Source organism: Lepidochelys kempii, chromosome 7 (assembly GCF_965140265.1).
Source record: "Lepidochelys kempii isolate rLepKem1 chromosome 7, rLepKem1.hap2, whole genome shotgun sequence".
NCBI classification, from domain to species: domain Eukaryota; kingdom Metazoa; phylum Chordata; order Testudines; family Cheloniidae; genus Lepidochelys; species Lepidochelys kempii.
This window is the reverse complement of record NC_133262.1, coordinates 78,193,583-78,211,982: the sequence shown is the minus strand read 5'-3', so window position 1 is coordinate 78,211,982 and position 18,400 is coordinate 78,193,583.

Sequence of the window (18,400 nt, the reverse complement as noted above, 5' to 3'; positions counted from 1 at the left end):
TGTTTTTGTCCTTGTGCATGAAGTGGAAGCTTTCTGGTTGTAATCTTGTAAAAGGATTTACAAATGGAATTCTTACTAACCTATTAGTTCGTTAGAGTCCATGTATTCTGCATTAGAGTAAGGTTCCCACTTGCAAATCCTTTTGCAGGATTGGGGCGTTAAGTTTTTAAGAGTGCCCCTGCTCAATCTTCATTTCATCATGATCCTCTTTTCTGACATTGACATCTGTAATCATTCTTGCAGCAACAAATCATCATGTTACAAAGGTGGGAAAATAAGTAGCAGAAGCAGACAAACTAAAGAAAAAATACACGATTATGTGAAATTGGACACCCTCAACTAATTGGACTGCAGAACAGAAATACAGAGAATAAAACAAACAGAACTATTTTTAAATGGAATGTTTTCCGTGATGTATTTGCTGCTCTTTCAGCTTCAATCTAACAATGCTGTTGGAAGGAGGGATATGTTGTTTTTCCCTTTTTTGACCAAACTACCAAACTAAATAAATAGTTATAGTTCAGAGATTTTTAAGGCCAGAAGGGCCATAATGATTTGTTCTGATCTCCTGTATAACAAGCCACTGAATTTCATCCAGAAGTTCTTCCGTTGAGTTCAGTACCTGTATTTTGAACTACAGCATATCTTTTAGGAAAACATCTAGTGTTTATTTAAGGACTTCAAGTGATGGATAATTCACCAATTGGCAAGCTATTCCAGTGGTTAATTATTACTGTTAAAATGTGTGCTTTATTTCCTGTTTGAATTTTTCTAGTTTCAGCTTTCAGCCATTGGATCTTATTGTGCTTTAGTCTACTAGTTTAGAGCCCTCTACTATCAAATCTTCTCCTTCTGTGTAGCTAGTTATAGACCACTATCAAGTGAATACCTTAATCTTATTTCAAGGAATGTTTCCTGATTTCTGATCATTCTTCTCTGAGCTTCTCAATTATTTCAACATTCCTCTTGAAGTGTGGACTTAATATTTCAGTAGCAATTCTACAAATACTATGTACAGAATGTAGCAGGGTGGTTACCCGCTCCAGCCCTGACAGGGCTGAGACCAGTCCAGGGAGAGGGCTGCGACTGTGGGGAAAAGCCCAGGCTGATTAAGGGAGCAGCTGCAGTTGTGGCCAGCTCTATCTATAAGAGGCAGTGAGCCAGGAGCCCTGTCAGTCTCCCTCTGCCTGTAGAGGGAGAAGGGCCTGGCTGCAAGGTGCTGAGCAGGACACCTAGATTGGAGCAGGGCTGGGGAAGGGCCAGAGGAGCTGGGAGCTCCAGCCTGGAAAGCCTCAGTCTGCAGGCCTGACTATGGGCCAAATAGGTGCACAGTTGCAGTGGGACAGCCCATGGGTAGGTGGAGGCAGCAGGTCCAAAACCCTCTTGCCTGTGATGAGTGGCGTACACTGCAGTCTGCCCCTGATACAAGGGGCTAAGTGGGGACTGTCAGTAGCCCAGACTGAGGAGAGGTGGGGTTAGAAGGTGGGGCCTCCCCTGAGTGGGGAGACCCAGAACCTGAGTGTGTGGGGGTATTGCCAGGGGGGCAGCACCCCCAGAGAAAGGGGCACTGGCTCCTGGGGGGGGGCATGGGAGCTGGCAGTAAGGCAGATCACTGGCCTGCAGAGGGCGCTCTGGTGGCTGGACACGCTAATTCCTGATGATTACCAGCAGGAGGCGCCGCAGGGGTGAGTCTGAACCTTTACGCAGAGTAATATTACCTCCCTACTTCTACTTGATATTCCCAAAGGATCACATTATCTTTTTGCCACAGCATTTCACTGAGAGCTGACGATGACCAAAGTTGTCTTCAGAGTCACTCTTTCAAGAATACAATCCATCATCCTCCAGTTATGACCTACATTATTTGTTCGTAGACCTTGCATTTGGCTATACCAAAACACTCTTAAGTCCAATTGAAAAAACAGTCTAGTTTACTCTGTAAAAGTGACCTGGCCTCATTCTTTACTACTTCACCAATCTTTGAGTCCTCTGCAAACTTTATCATTAGTGATTTTACATTTTCTGCCACATCATAAATTAAAAATATTGAATAGTGTTGTGCCAAGAACTGATCCTCTTGAGATCTTACTAAAAACATCCACTCTCATTGATTCCCTATTAGTATTACATTTTGAGATCTTTCCGCTTGTTTTAATCTATTTTAGAGGCCATATTGATTTTATATAGCACTAGTATTTTAATCAGAATTGTGCGCAACTAATTCATCTACCTTACAAAATTCTTAAGTATGTTATATCAGTGCATTAATCTTTATCAGCTAAACTTTACATATCAAAGTAGGTATAAAGCTCATTTGCATTACCTGTTTTCCATGTAACTATGTTGACTGGCATTAATTACATTTCCATCTTTAAATGAATCTTGTATCAGCTGTTCCTATATTTTGCCTGGGATTGGTACAGCATTGTTTTTTTTCCAGACCTCTGGAACTTCCCTACTGTTCCAAGATGTATTAAACATTAACTTAATTGGTCCAGAGAGCTCCTCAGACACTTCTTGTAAAAATTCATGGGTACAAGTCATCTGGATTACCTGTTTCAAAACTATTCAACTTTTGCAGATGATTAACGTCGTCTTTAGCTACTGTTGGAATAGAAAGGGTTTCAACATTGATTATGAATTGATATCACATAATATCCTTTCCAAACACAGTACGAAAATAATGTTTTTGCATCATTGGTAATTTTATCATCTCTATTAATGGATTTTTGTCATTGTTACAATCTTTTTCTGATTTCTTTTAAAAAAATTATTTTCATTGCCCTTAAGTCTGTTGCCATAATTTTTTTTTATTCATACTTTTAGCTTGTCTTGTCAATTGCCTACAATTTAACTTGTATTTATAGCCATCAACTTCTATTTCCTTCCTATTATATATTGACTTTTTTATTGCTGCTTTCACATCCCCTGTAAATCACGGTTTTTTAATTAAGTAAACTATGTATGTGTGAGAGACAGACAGACAGGAATTATAGCAATTTGGGCATCTAATAAAGCAGTGGTTCCCAAACTTGTTCCGTTGCTTGTGCAGGGAAAGCCCCTGGTGGGCCGCATTGGTTTGTTTACCTGCCGCATCCGCAGGTTCGGCCAGTCACGGTTCTCAGGGGCTGCAGTTCGATGCTCCAGGCCAATGGAAGCGGTGACCAGTACATCCCTTGGCCTGCGCTGCTTCCAGCACCCCCTATTGGCCTGGAGCAGCAAACCGCGGCCACTGGGAGCCGTGATCAGCCGAACCTGCGGACGCGGCAGGTAAACAAACCGGCATGGCCCGCCAGGGGCTTTCCCAGCACAAGCGGCGGAACAAGTTTGGAAACCACTGTAGTAAAGTGTTCAGTATTTTTTCACACTACTTTTGACCTTCTTCTCAATCAATTTTGTTCACTTGCACTTAGGCAAACACTGCTTTTTATTTCAGTGATCAATTCATCTTTATCTGTCAGAAGAAGATCCAATATTTTTTAAAGAAATTAGCATATAATTGGTAAACTCCAAGGCCACTTTAGTACTGGCAGCATGAGTCCTCCAGCATTTATTCCCCCAGGTTGTAATCCCCCAGGTAAGGTCCCATAAGATCCCATAATCCCCCATAAGGTGCTTTATGAATGAAAACATTGATGTATAAGCATTCAAGAGCCTTTGCTTCCATGTTGGCAATTCCAAAACAGGAAATGTTATCTTTGGTGTAGAGCACCAACCCACACCATCTTTCCAATATAGATTTAGCCAATAACTAAGGGTATGTCTACACTTACAGTGGATCGACACTGCGGTGATGGAGCCACCAGAGAGAGATTTTAGCGGGTCTAGTGTAGACAGTGCAATAAGTCGACCTAAGCTACATCGGCTGCAGCTACATTATTCACGTAGCTGGAGTCGTGAAACTTAGGGCAGGTCGACATTACAGGGTTAAGTTGACCTAGCATTCCAATCTGTGAATCCTCCCATCAGGTTGCAGTAATAACTATGCAATCTCATTACTCCTATTCAGACTATTTTTACCAAACAGATTTTTCTTCATTCTTACAGAGGCAGACTCTTCTTTTTATCAAGGACTCACTGGTGGGTCAGAATGACCTGCTTATCACAAAAGTGGTGTGGAAAAAGGAAGAAAGATGGAGAGGTTCTTAAAAAAATGCATAGGTATTTATTTCACCAGCAGCTAACTTTAGTCACATTTTCCTCATAAGTTTTCAGTGCTCTGACTGTACACCATGCATGCCCAAAGTTGTTTCTCCCTTTCCCCCATATGAGGAATCCATAGTCTCTTTAAGGAGTCAAGTCTTGCCATGTGTGCCCAATGTCCCAAATCCAGTATCTTCTTTGCAGGTGCTTTTTTCTTCAAAGTGTGCCATCAAAATGACCTTAGAAATAAAGCCATTGCTAGGGAATAAAGTGTAAACAAAACTTTTGGTGCAAAGAACAGCAATGAGGGGAGGGAAAATAACTTTAAACAACGTTTTGGGGAGCTTAGTTATTAAGTATTGTCCATAAAAGAGAACAAACATTTCAGTAATACACCTGAAACAAAGTTTTTGCAACTTTCCTATAGTTAAAAATCTAGCTATGTAGAGGAAATGTTTGTTTATTCTTCTACATTATGGATGGTTACATACTTGGTTACCAATACCGAAAAAGCTGCAAATTTCTCTTTATCATACACTTGCTAGAAATCTGACTTTCCTCTTTCTTCCTCCTTGCTTTTTCTGAGTTTCACTTTAAATGTCTTGATTGGTTAGAATTGTAACATGAATGTTTGTTTACTTTTATTGCTTTTTGTTTTTAATATGTTGTCCACCTCAAATGCTCCAATGGTTCTTTAAAAATGCAATTATATTGTATGTTTAATTTCAGCATTTTACTGAAGTTTGGTAAGGTACTGTTTCAGATTTCTCATCAGTTTATTTCCCAAGCTGTGAATATATGATACAAAATACATGCTGAAGCTTTTATAACAGTAGTATTCTGGGCTGGAACAATTGTAATCTGCTTTCTGGTTTACCTCAATCTTCCAAGTTTTGTTGAGGAATAAAGCATGTAGCAGAGGGATAGTGTTACTTAAGTTGTCTGATATCTGAATGAATATAGTGGAATTCTCTTAATTGGCATTTCCTGGTACTCTGAGGACTATGCCAATTAATTTATCTTATCAGTTATGAGACTCCTGATATTTGCTTTTATTTCATTACTTGAACTAAAGGTAAGCAGTGTAGGAAGCATTAAAAAAATCCAAATCTTATTTGATTAGCATCCATAACTGAACAGTAAAGCAACATGAAATAAATAAAGGTCCACAAAAGGGGTGACTAGGTTTACTAGACAGCACCAGGCATGCAGCTTGATCCACAGTTGTTGAAATTCATTATTTATTTTGGGGCTGTTGAGCGGGGTGCCATCTATCAGGGTACCTATTAAGTGGATTCTACTACCTAGAAAACAATACAACTCATTTGAAAATACTTGAACCTTTGTGTTTTAATATATTGCTAAAACATTTTGAATGTAGCACAATGAAAAGAGCAATGGGTGAGTTTTATGCATCTCATTTGTTACTTAATCATATTTGTATTGTCTCAGCTCTAAGTATTTTTTTTTTCAGGAACTTTAACTTCATGCTTAGGCTATGTCTACGCGATGAGTGCTACAGTGGCACAGCTGCAGCATGATAGCATAGACGCTTCCTATATCAACGGAAGGGGTTTTTCCATCATTGTAGGTAATCCACTTCTCCGAGAGGCAGTACCCTAGGTCAACAGAAGAATTCATCCATCCATCTAGCCATGTCTACACCAGGGGGTTAGGTCAACCTAATTATGGTGCTCAGGGCTTGAGATTTTTCATAGCCCTGAGTGACATAGCAAGGTGTAGACCAGGCCTTAAAAATTAATCAATTCATCCCAATCTAGGGTTAAAGAACAACCTGATACAATTTTATATTAATGCAATTTTTAAAAATTGTGTGATTGAGACTTTGAGGACACGGGTGCTGGAAATAGTACACAAGTCCTATATACTGTGAACTACAATTTAGATGTCAGTGATGGCACAACCTTTCATTTTGTAGAAATTTAGTAAAAGTGTTTCTTTACTGTGGTGCTTGAACCACTGGCTATGAGAAGATTAATATGGTAGTAATCTCTTGTACTGTACAGAATGTCCTAACTATTCTATGTGGTTTTTGTATGTAGGTGGAGCTAAGTTTTGCAATTGTATCTTAGATGTTAGCTTAACATGTTTACTTGTATTGTGATTTAATTTCATCTACGCTAATTGTTTTAATACTGAATAGGTATTTTATTTTGATTCAACATATTTGGAATTACTGCTTTAGTGTTCATTTGATTTATAATCTAATGTAAGATGCTTTAAGAGAAAAATACAGATTTGAAAATTAATGTATCGTGAAATGTTGGAGAAGGATCTGAATTGTTTGCTGCTAAAATGTGGATTGTTTGCAACTAGAACTGTACATCCAAGATAAAAACATGTCTGCAATAAAAGGATTCTGTGTTCTAATTTTCTTTAAACTGGACTATATTATTTAGTTTTAGGATTATCAAGAATGTGGCTCATGGCTTTTGTAAAATCGAAGAACTAACTTATGTTTAACTACCTCTTGGCAGACAGAACAGAATGTGTAGTCTGAGTGCTTCTGTCTAGGCTAGCACTAACAACAGTAAGCATCTTGACCTCAATCTAGTAATCAGAAGAGATGATAAAAATATCCACTTGACTAGCTAATATTAATTGCTAATACCCTGGTATATACATTATGTAGATATTTATAAACTATATTTGGACATTATAACCTGACATTCATCTTGTTTGTACAGGCATGCGCTAGTGCTATATTTCCCATTATGTCGTACTGCTTTCTTTATTCTGAGGGTATCCTGTAAGTAACACTGAGCAAACAAAGATTTAGAATAACCTGGCCTCCAAGACTTGTTTGGTGGCTTTATTAGTGAATCACTGTCTTTATTAAAACTGTTAAATTGTTTTCTTGGATGGAAAGTAAAAAATTACAGTTCTGTTCACTAAATGAAACCTGCTTGGAGCTCTGCTAATTGAAAGCAAAGGGCGCTATGCAAATAGGGTGTACTTTTTGTCCAATTATAAAAGAAATGTAAAACTGTTACAAGGAGGTAAATTTAAAATTAAAATGTCTGAGTGATTTGAATTAATGGAGAAAAAAGCCCATCATTCTCATTCTCTCTCTCTCTCTCTCTCCTCTATGAAGAACCGGTGTTTTCCAGAAATTGCCATATTTTTTTCCAAAATGACTTCATTTCCAGAATCGTCGATCAGAGGGTGGGTGGGGCATACAGGGTCACACCCCCAAGATTTCCTCCTGGAGACACCTGACTCCTCCCCAGGGCAAAGGGCAGAGGTGGTGCGTGGGTGGGACCCCCCCCCAGATTTCTGCCTGGAGACACCTGACTCCTCCCTAGGGTGCAGGGCAGAGGCTACGGGCTGGCTGCTATTGAGACTCGCCACCAAATTGTCCCCTCCTCACACAGATCTTGGCTCAGAAAAACCAGCACCAAGCTTCCTGAGGGCAGATAGGGCACTTGGCAGCGGGGCACCAGGCTCCCTCGCCATGCTGCAGAGCAGACAACACTCACACCTGTTCTCGGCAGCATCCATAGCACCTCTCCACCGCTCACCTCCCCTACACACAGCTGCCTCCTGCCCCCTCCCTCCAGCACACAGCTGGCTCTAGGCTCTCAGTGCCCAGCATCTGTCCCCCACCTCCCCTGCACAGCTGGCTCCTTCCTGCTCCCCTCAGCACACAGCTGTCCCAGCTCTAGCCCTCAGGGCCTAGCATCTGTCTCCCATCCCCTGCACACAGCTGGCTCTAAAACTGACAATTCCATTGTAAAAAGAAAATTTTAAGTGTCTGTAAACATTGTAATGTAGGCTACTGCATTTTCGTGCTGTAAAGGATTCATATTGCTCATGTTTGTCAATACATTATTTTTTGTATTAATGTAATACATATCTGAAATTTCAAAAATATACAGCTTTGAAAATCCAAAATTACTCTTTCTGTTGCTGGAAAATACTGGCCCTATTCATATGGCATCTGCAGAGCAATATTCTATGGATGTGGTTGTAGGGCCATAAGCCATTTCAAGGCCTCCTCTGTGACGTGGATATCATCCAGGTCAGTTGGGGCACTGCGTTTTGGTGGTTTGGATGTTCTTATCACAGTTGCACAAAGGGGAGTCTTTGATTTTCCATTAATGCAGCAAGTAGCCGCATCTTCCATGGCTTGTTCAGATTTAGTTCAATGTGGTCCAAAGTCTGAGTGGCAGGTTAAAACTGGATGAATGGCTTGTTGGGTCAGTAACAATGTGCTTATTTGGAATGGTAGACGAGGTCCAGGCACTTTTCCGTTCCCTGGCCTGATCTAGACACATGACGAGGTCACACATGGTCCATAGTGGTTTTTGTGATTTCACATGGTATTGGGGTATGTTATCCATAACCTGCTGAGAAGCTCGGATAGTCTTCAGCACGTTTAAGTTCATGCTGTGGCTATATCTCGATGGGTAGCTGGAGGTTTGATGTTTGCTAATCCAGAAAGCCACGGCAAAGGTATTGATTTTAAAGTTCCCATGATGCTTTATATGGTCTGATGCAGCTGCCTATCCACAGTTGGGTACGGCAGCTTCTTGTCCACACTGGTGCACAGTACCGAATACATCAGGGCCAAGGCTGATGTTCATAGCACCAAAGCAGTTGATCCCTAGCTTGTTCCTGCTCACTTTTTTGAATAATGTTGTTCTCCTGGGGGAATTCTGCACCAAAAAATTAAAAATTCTGCATACAATATTTTCAAATTCTGCAAAATTCTGCATATTTTATTTGTCAAAATAACACAATAGAATCACACCAGTTTCAATTATTATTGGTCATTTATTTCACAATACCTGCCAGCAAATAGTCTGTAACAATACAGACAACAAAAGATTCAGGAAATTTTTTTGACAAATAGATCCCTTAATAGGCATATTTAATACAGAACTCTGAGTAATAATTCATTTAAACTACACTAAAGAGCTGTATTTCCCACACTCCTCAGAAGTAGTGCAAAGGCTTGGGTAATGAAGAGCTGAGGGAGAGGGAAGTAATTGCTGGGAAGAAGTCTGGGTGTGAACAGTATGGAACATGTTTTTGGGGGCGCAGGGAGGGATTGTTAGGGAGCTTCCCCCAGGCAGACCCTAGCCTCTCTCATTCAGTCAGGCACATCTGCCCCCACACCATGTGTCCTTGCACCCCCTGTCCACCTGTGTCCCTCTACCCCCACTCAGATAACCACTCCCCCATCCCCATATGGCCCTGCATCCCCTCTCACTGTCCCCATGGGTCTCTGTGCCCTCACTCTTGCACACCCTGTTCCTATGTAGCCCTGCACCCCCTACCCCATCCCCAGGTAGCCCTGCTCCTCCCTCCCCCCTGTGACCCTGTGGTTCCACTCCCATTCAGACCATGGTCCAGTCTGTCCTCCCCCACTAGCCCTTATGAGCCCCTGTCTGTGACCCCCCCAAGCAGTCCCATGCTGTCTGTCTCCACATAACCTCTGTCTCCTGACCTGGCCCAACAGGTACTGTGAAGAAGGCACTGCAGGCTCTTTCTCTTCCCTAGCTGGCCAGGAGCTGCTGCTCTGTTCTATTGCCACAATGCCTTCTGGTGGGCAAAAGGTGGAACTGCAGCAACTTTTCTGGCAGAAGCTTTTTCTGTGCAAAAAATTTAAAATATGCCTGGTTCATTAATTATGTGTGCACGCAGTGGCCCAGAATTCCCCCAGGAGTAATATTGACTTGAGTCTTTGCTTTAGAGCAGTGTTGGGCAACTTGCGGGCTGCATGCGGCCCATCAGAGTAATCTTTTTGCGGCCACGAGACATTTTGCTGACATTGACTGTTCACAGGCACTGCCCCCCACAGCTCCCAGTGGCCGCAGTTTGCAGTTCCAGGCCAATGGGAGATGCGGGAAGAAGCAGCCAGCACATCCCTGCGGCCCATCGCTTCCTGCAGCTCCCATTGGCTGGGAACAGTGAACTGCGGCCACTGGGAGCTGCGGTGGGGAGGGGTGTGCCTGCGGACGGTCAATGTCAGCAAAATGTCTTGCAGCCTGCAATCAGATTACTCTGATGGGCCACATGCTGCCCATGGGCCACAGGTTGCCCACCACTGCTTTAGAGGTGGTCATGAAAGATTACTGTGCCTTCAAGAATGACACCGAGATATGTTGTCTTTGAGTCATTATGCACAGGCAGAAAGTAAAGACTACCGATTTGCTCAGATTTGGTCTCAGCTACTACTTTTGGAAGTACTCCATGATCTTAAGATCAGATGCAAGGGTCACTTCAAGTTCTTTAAAGCTATGGGCCTGAGTTGCAAGTGCCAAATCATCCACATATGCAAACTTCTGCTCTAGAATATCATTAATAATTGCAAAGTAAGCCAATACAGTTGAGTGATTTAATGAATCATGTTGTAACTAAAGTTGCTGCAGTTTGCTTTAAGGGAACATATCAAAATAAGATGATCTCTTAATATAACCATTACCAAAATGGTTATATTGAGTTTTCCCATCTGTGTATAATATATTCACATAATCTGTCTGCAAGACATCAAAATAAATTGCTTCTCAAGGGGAAAACCTCTTTCAACATTTTTATATATAGATAGTTTTCTACAAGTTCTTTATGTACATCCCCAAGACAAAACCATAGTGACTTGTGAAATGTCTTTTATACTGTAAATGCAATATAGTTGTAGCTATGTTGGTATTAGAGAGACCAGGTGGGTGAGAAAATATCTTTTATTGGACCAACTTCTGTTGGTGAGAGAGAAAAGCTTTTGAGCCAAGAAGAGCTCTGTGCAACTCAAAAGCTTCTTTCTCTCACCAACAGAAGTTGGTCCAATAAAATATACTATCTCACTCACCTTGTCTCTCTTTTATACTATAAAGGCTGTTTTCTTACAGGTCTCTATAAACTTCCAAAGTAACAAATCAACACAAGAATTGCTGTTATGCGTCAGAATAGAATTCTCTTTCTGACAGTGGCCAGTGCCAGCTGCCTTAGAGGAAAGTGCAAAGAATTCCTGCAGAAGGAAGTTATAGAATACCTTTATCAACAGATAACTTATTCCTCATCCCCATTAGTTAGAGGTTGGTTTATACACAAAAGCATGAGTCTTAATATTCTTCCAAAATGCTTGGTTATTTTTCAGTTCTTACTATTGTAACTTTAAATATTTGTATAATTTTCCAGTCCTCTGAAACAAGTTCTTGGCTGCAGTGGTATCTTGGGACAATGGATTTCACAATCTAGTGTGCATTGAGTTTTAAATTCCTTTATCATTTTTGAATTTGCCACTATCTCATTGAATGTTTTCTTGGTTTTGTATTGAAGGAGTGAATAACTTCCCTGTCTACATTTTTTGTGCATCTTTATTGTGTCCTCTCTTGTCTTCTCAAAGACAATTCCAATCTTTTCACTCTTCAAAGGTTTATTCTTGCCGCCATATCACTTTTTGCCCATTTCTGAAATCTCTCTCTTGAGTTGAGGTGATCAGAACTGAACATGCAATTTCAGCTGGGAGGGTGCTATTGATTAAGAACATATTTTCAGTAGTAGTCTCCCTCATTTCTTATGTAGCATAACATTTTCTTTGCTCAATGAGCAATTTAGTCAAAAAAGGAGAGGTCTTCATTGAGTTATTTGTAAAGATGGTGTGCTCTCTCTCAAGATAAACTCACTTTAGAAAATAAAGTCTGGGTGTAATTATGGACAGTTCAACATCTGACTTATGAATATTCCACTAGAGGCAAACACGCTGAGGTATGCTGAGCATAAGTAAGAGATTTGTGTCTACATTACCATTTGGAAAACAAATTTTAGTAGTTGCTGCTCTTCCTGTGTTCTGAGTGATCACTTCTCCTGTTCGCTGCTGCAATTGATGCTGCAGGTGCCGATTTAGCAGGTCTAGTGAAGACCTGCTAAATCGATGGAAGAGCGCTCTCCGATTGACTCCGGTACTCCAGCTTCCCGTCGACGCAGCACAGTGAAGATGACATAAGTTGTAAGAATGGACATGAGCAAGCACTGGAAGAAGAAAAAACAGTTACTAACCTTTTGTAACTTGTTCTTTGACATGCGTTGCTCATATCCATTCCACGACTCACCCTCCTTCCCCTCTGTAGGAGTTAGCTGGCAAGAAGGAACTGACAGGGTGTGGAGCGAGCAGTGCACCTTATACTGGCACATAAGCACACAACACCAGAGGGCGCTAGAGCAGCCCTACAGATACCAGTGAAGGAAAAGTCTTGGGCAATGGATCATGCAACACGTGCACACCTAATGCAGAATGGACATGAGCAATACATCCTGAAAAACCATAGTTACGGAAAGATTAGTAACCATTTGTTTTTTCCCCTTATTTGTGGAGGTCTGGTATCTTCTTTTCCTTTGCTTGTTTATTTGGAGATGCTAAACACTGCCTTTGTAGGAATTACCTTGCAATTTAAAAAGGAATTGGTTCTATACAAACTTTTTTGTGTGTGTGCTGCTTCAGAGGGTTAAATTGTTGCTGACTGCTAGCTTGAAGACATTGCTACAAGGAATTATGTCCCTGGTGAGCATGGGAAATTGTTTTCCTGGCCTTACTTGAGGTTTCCATTAAGTATGATTCATTGGCATGGAATGTCTTGGAGCTGTGGAGAAGAACCAGTAAGATGAGGAAATCAGTACTCTTAGCTTTGAACTAGCCTTAGTAGGCTCTGTGTACAACTGGTGTTTTGATAGTCATAAAGCAACAGTTGCCAGCTGGAGTTATAGGTCATTTGTTCCTCTGTGCAGTTCATCTGGGGCATGAGTGAGGAGCCAGCTTCTCATGATCAAGCAAAAGCAATACAGTAGAACCTCAGTTACAAACACCAGAGTTATGAACTGACCGGTCAACTATACACCTGATTTGGAACTGGAAGTACGCAATCTGGTAGCAGAGACCAAAACCAAACAAACAAATGCAGTACAGTACTGCGTTAAATGTAAACTACTAAAAAATATACAGGGAAAGTTTTTAAAAAAAAAATTGACAAGGTAAGGAAACTGTTTCTGTACTTGTTTTATTTAAATGAAGATGTTTAAAAGCAGCATTTTTCTTCTGCATAATAAAAGTTTCAAAGCTGTATTAAGTCAATGTTCAGTTGTAAACTTCTGAAAGAACACCCATAACTTTTGTTCAGAGTTTTGAATAACCTCCATTTCTGAGGTGTTTGTAACTCTGAGGTTCTACTGTACACAATATTCATAAAGGACTTCTGGACTCTTGTAACAGGACCAGACTCTTTGTTTAGAGGGAAAAATAAAGTATTAACCTGTAGCTCATCAAGGATTATTTTTATAGGGGGGACCATCATTGTGGTACATACTGTACAAATGCATAGCAAAAGACAGTCCCTGTCTTGAAGAACTTACCATATTGAATCTGCTTTCAGTCTTGAAACTAGCTCATTGCCCATCTTGCTATATTGGACTCAGTGTTGTGGCACTTTACCTTTGCATTGCTTCATGCAATTGAAGACCCCCGGTTCTGGACCCTGACAACAGGAGTCAGGCCTCAAATTAATTTAAGGTAGGATTGGAGTACAGGCTTAAAACAGGCGTTTCTGCTGGCTGCAAAATTTGTCTGTGCACCAGTAACAACAGTTCTGTGCATCCACCACAAGTAGGTCCTAAACACTATTCAAATCTAGTTTGTGGCATAAGGATTAATTAGAATGGGAATAAAGAGGTGTGAAAATACTAGCAGCTGCGTACTTTGATCAATCTGCTATAATGAACTACATTAGGAAGGGATTTAAAATACAGCAACTCCTCACTTAAAGTTGTCCTGGTTAACGTTGTTATGTTGCTGATCAATTAGGGAACATGCTCGTTTAAAGTTGTGCAATGCTCCCTTATAATGTTGTTTGGCAGCCACCTACTTTGTCCACTGCTTGCAGGAAGAGCAGCCCGTTGCAGCGAGCTGGTGGGGGCTTGGAACCAGGGTGGACCAGCAGCTCCCCGCTCCCCTAAGTTCCTCAAGCAAGCTTCACAATCATCACTGCTGTGTACGGTATTAAATTGTTTGTCTAAAACTCATACTGTGTGTATATAATAGTCTTTTGTCTGGTGAAGAAAATTTCCCTGGAACCTAACCCTCCTCCTCCCTTCCCCCCCTTTACAATAATTCTTATGAGGAAATTGGATTCGCTTAACATAGTTTCACTTAAAGTCACATTTTTCAGGAACATAACTACAATGTTAAGCGAGGAGTTACTGTATATGCACACTATTCCCTTATCTCTCATAAAACGTAAAGTGGGTTAGCCATTAGATCAGGTATTGCTCCTTCATCAGCATAATGAAGGCAATATCAATGTCCCATAACAAGAGGTTTCCAAACTCTGATCCTTGGTGTTGTGATGGTCTGCAGAGAGCTAGTTAGTCATAGGGTATTTGCTCCTTACTTCCAGCTGCTAAAGTGCTTTAAAAGACAACTAAAAATGCTGTAAATATATTGGTATTACTTTTCCATGGTAACTGGTTTAGTTGCCACAGGGATGTTAGGTGATGGTGAGCAGGAAAGAAGATGGTTCATAGAATCACAATTGAGAGGGGAGGAAGCCTAAGAAAAGCTCTGCAGTAAAAGTGGTGCAAATTATGATTATTAAAGAACGCCTAACAAACATAAGGTCAGTCGTTCTCAAACTTTCACATAGCAAGCCTCTGAGTGCAACCTCCCCTATCCCATAAATTAAAAACACTTTTTAATATATTTAACACCATTATAAATGCTGGAGGCAAAGCGGGGTTTGGGGTGGAGGCTGACAGTTCGCAACCTCTCATGTAATAACCTCCCGACTTCGTCTGAGAACCCTTGCATAAAGGTCTTCCAAAATCTAAGCACCAAGTACTGAGTGACAGCATGTCTGATCTGGTTATGGAAAGCTGAAAAGTTGCCAAATTAACTCTAAGGTGGTAGTCTAAAGTAGACAGATATTTAGAAAATTATCAAGTACATTTTGTACAGATCATGTGAAAAGTTTAATGCAGCTGGTGTCATTGTTCTATTTTCTTTTTTATATTATCCCTCTTTGCTAGACTCCATTCTAGTAGGTGGGAGGACTTGAAATAACTTACTTCAAGCTGCTTTTTCTGTAGGACACAGTAAGTGGAGGTAAGAGTCTGGAGACAACTGTCAATCAACCTCACCACCCTCTTCTGTGATAAGCACATTGATCCTTGATCCATTCCCTTTACGCTTTGGCCCTTATTAAGTCTAACTTGGCCCACTGTGGCTTACAGTGCTAGTCATCTGTCTCTGAAAGGCCATGCAATTTGTCTGACACAAACATTTACCTTTAAGAGAAACATGACTAAGTGCATGTCATGCTGGAGCAGGAGTGGGCAAACAAAGGCCCACGGACCACATCCGGCCCGCCAGCTGTTTTAATCCAGCCCTTGAGCTCCCGCTGGAGAGCGGGGCCTGGGGCTTGCCCCGCTTCGGTGCTCCAACCAGGGAGCAGGGTCAGGGGACGCTCCAAACTGCTCCCAGAAGCAGCATCATGGCCTCCCTCCAGCTCCTACACATAGGGGCAGCCAGGGGGCTCTGCTCTGCATGCTGCCCTCACCTGAAGTGCCGCCCCCGGAGTTCCCATTGGCTGGTAACTACAGCCAATGGGAGCTGCAGGGGCAGTGCCTGTGGACAGGGTAGCATGCAGAGTTGCCTAGCCTCACCTCCATGTAGGAGCCAGAGCAGGCACATGCCACTGCTTCCAGGAGCCATTTGATCTAAATGCCACCTGGAGCCTGCAACCCTGCGCCCCTGCCCCAGCCCTGATCCCCCTCCTGCCCTCCGAACCCCTCATCTCCAGCCCCATGCCAGAGCCCGCACCCCCAGCCGGAGCCCTCGCCCCCTCCTACACCCTGAACTCCTCAGTTCTGGCCCTGCCCTGGAGCCTGCACCCCAACCAGAGCTCTCACCCTCTCCCAGACCCCAAACCCAATTTTGTGAGCATTCATGGCCTGCCATACAATTTCTATACCCAAATGTGGCCCTCCAGCCAAAAAAAGTTTGCCCACCCCTGTGCTGGAGGCTAATGGATAATAGTGGTATGGGCCCTGATTCTCAAAACGGCCTCATTGTCCCCTTTTTACAGGTCTAATTTTGCTCTCACAATTAATTGTGGGCACAAGTGATACCACAGACCTCTAGCATTTCGATTTTTAAGCACTGGCAGTTGCATGTACTATTAACAGGTGGGTGCAAAATTGTATCTTTGGAAGTAGAGACTGCTTTTAAAAATCAGGGCACAGTTAAGTCCTATTGTTTGGGTTTGCTCAAACTGGGAGTGATTAGACAATGATACCTATCTGAATACTTATTTTCAGCTGAAGTATCCCAAATGTATTGCATTTAAGGTTTTCTAAATAGGTCAATATGTTTAAAAGATGCATCCAGTTGTGAAAATATGTTTTTGTTGTAGCTTGTTCCTCTTACAAAGGAATGAAGTTAGATTTTGATAGAGCCTTTCATCCTGAAGAAATTCAAAGTGCTATGTGGTCATTCACCCACCACTAAAATGTAATCTTCTGTAGGGGAAACATAGCACACCACCTAGGACACAAAACTCCTCCAAAAATTCTGGACAAAATGTTCAAATATCATCCAGTTAAAGCTGCAAGTGGAATTTAATTAGGCAAAATCATCCACAGAGAAATGTGACAGATCCAGGAGATAAAACAACCCATACAAAATACCTATGAAAAGTGACCACAGCTTTGGGGTTTTGCCACTTGTGGTCAGGGCCCCCTATTTTACATGTGTCACAATGTTGACAACTTGATCAGGACAGTGGCTTCTGGCACCATGCTAGGCTACTGGCTCAATATTGACTTCAAAGACAGCATTTCCGTTGAATCACCAACCTTGCAACTAGGTTTTTCTTGTGTGGCTCCGGTCCACATAGTGGCTTGAGCAGGTGCTGGTGAGATTGTGATATGAGCCTGGACCACAGCACAAAGGCTCATATTACAAGCATGCGTCCACACATGCACACTCACTGTATTATTGGAGCTGGCCGGGAGAGAAGAAATTTATGGGCCTATGGCTGGTCTGCTGATGTAGCCTTTATATGATATGGTTCTACTTTCTCTACTTTCGTTTGACTTTTTGACCAACACATGATTTAAATAAATTATGGAATGAATTCATTAGTCATGTTGCTCTCCAGTTCATGGGATGCACCACCTCTTGGTGAGGCAGATAAATTGTCTTGAAGTTTATCCTGCACAAACACAAGTATAGTGCCTACATTACAGTATTACTGCTGTAGCTCCTTTCAACAGAGGATCTTAAAGGCGCCTCCACAATACTCTTGTGGGTTAATTATTAGTACAGATGGAAAGGCTAAGTTAGAGAGGTTATACAGATGCAATTTCCTTATTTCAGCCCATAGCTTTGCAGGGTTTTAATAGGTGTATGCCACTCCCCTTGTGGTTATAAAAGCTTTTGTCTTCATAGCAATGGTATAGTCCTATAATGAAATTGTGTTTTCTGTTTTAATAAATTAAAACTTTCAAAAACCCTTGTACACTTCTGACAATCCACCATTTTGGTCAATAGTACTCTCCAATTACTGATACTCATTTATGTCTTTTTGGAACAAGCTGTCTTACAGAACTGGATTCCCCTTTTGGCATCTTCATTCATGCATTCTGTCAAATCAATTTTTTTTTATATTTCATCAAGACTTTCTTGACTGAGATCTTCAAGGCAGTTAATTCAATGTTCTGTGATTGCTGCAGTGGAGTAATTGAAATATCAACTTAGAATGTCATCAGTTTGTTACAATATTTTTTGTCCATGCAAGAGATGTAAAATAGTAGTTCTACTCAATAAACAAGTTGTCAAATGTGATTAGTTAATGGACCTGTAATCATGTAATAGTATAAAGGTAAGGTATTGGTAAATACTAAGTGAAAATACATATTTAAATTAAGGCCATAGGGAAGGGAGGAATTGAAATGTCACTTTAAAAATTCCCATGGCAGGAGAGAGCTCACTATTGATGCTGAAATGGGCTATTTACAATTCATATGATTAGCTGTAGATCATAAATTTAAAGAAAACAAGATTAATAATCATGCTTTTTAAATTAAAGATGCATTGATTATTAATATGGTACACTTAGATCCGTCTAGGGATCAGGTTAACACACGGTTCCTTAACAATAAGTAGGGCTTCCCATGTAAACTGATATTTAGTGGTAAAAGCCTATCAAAATTAAGGTCAAGATTTACTGGCAAGTATTAAGCTCCA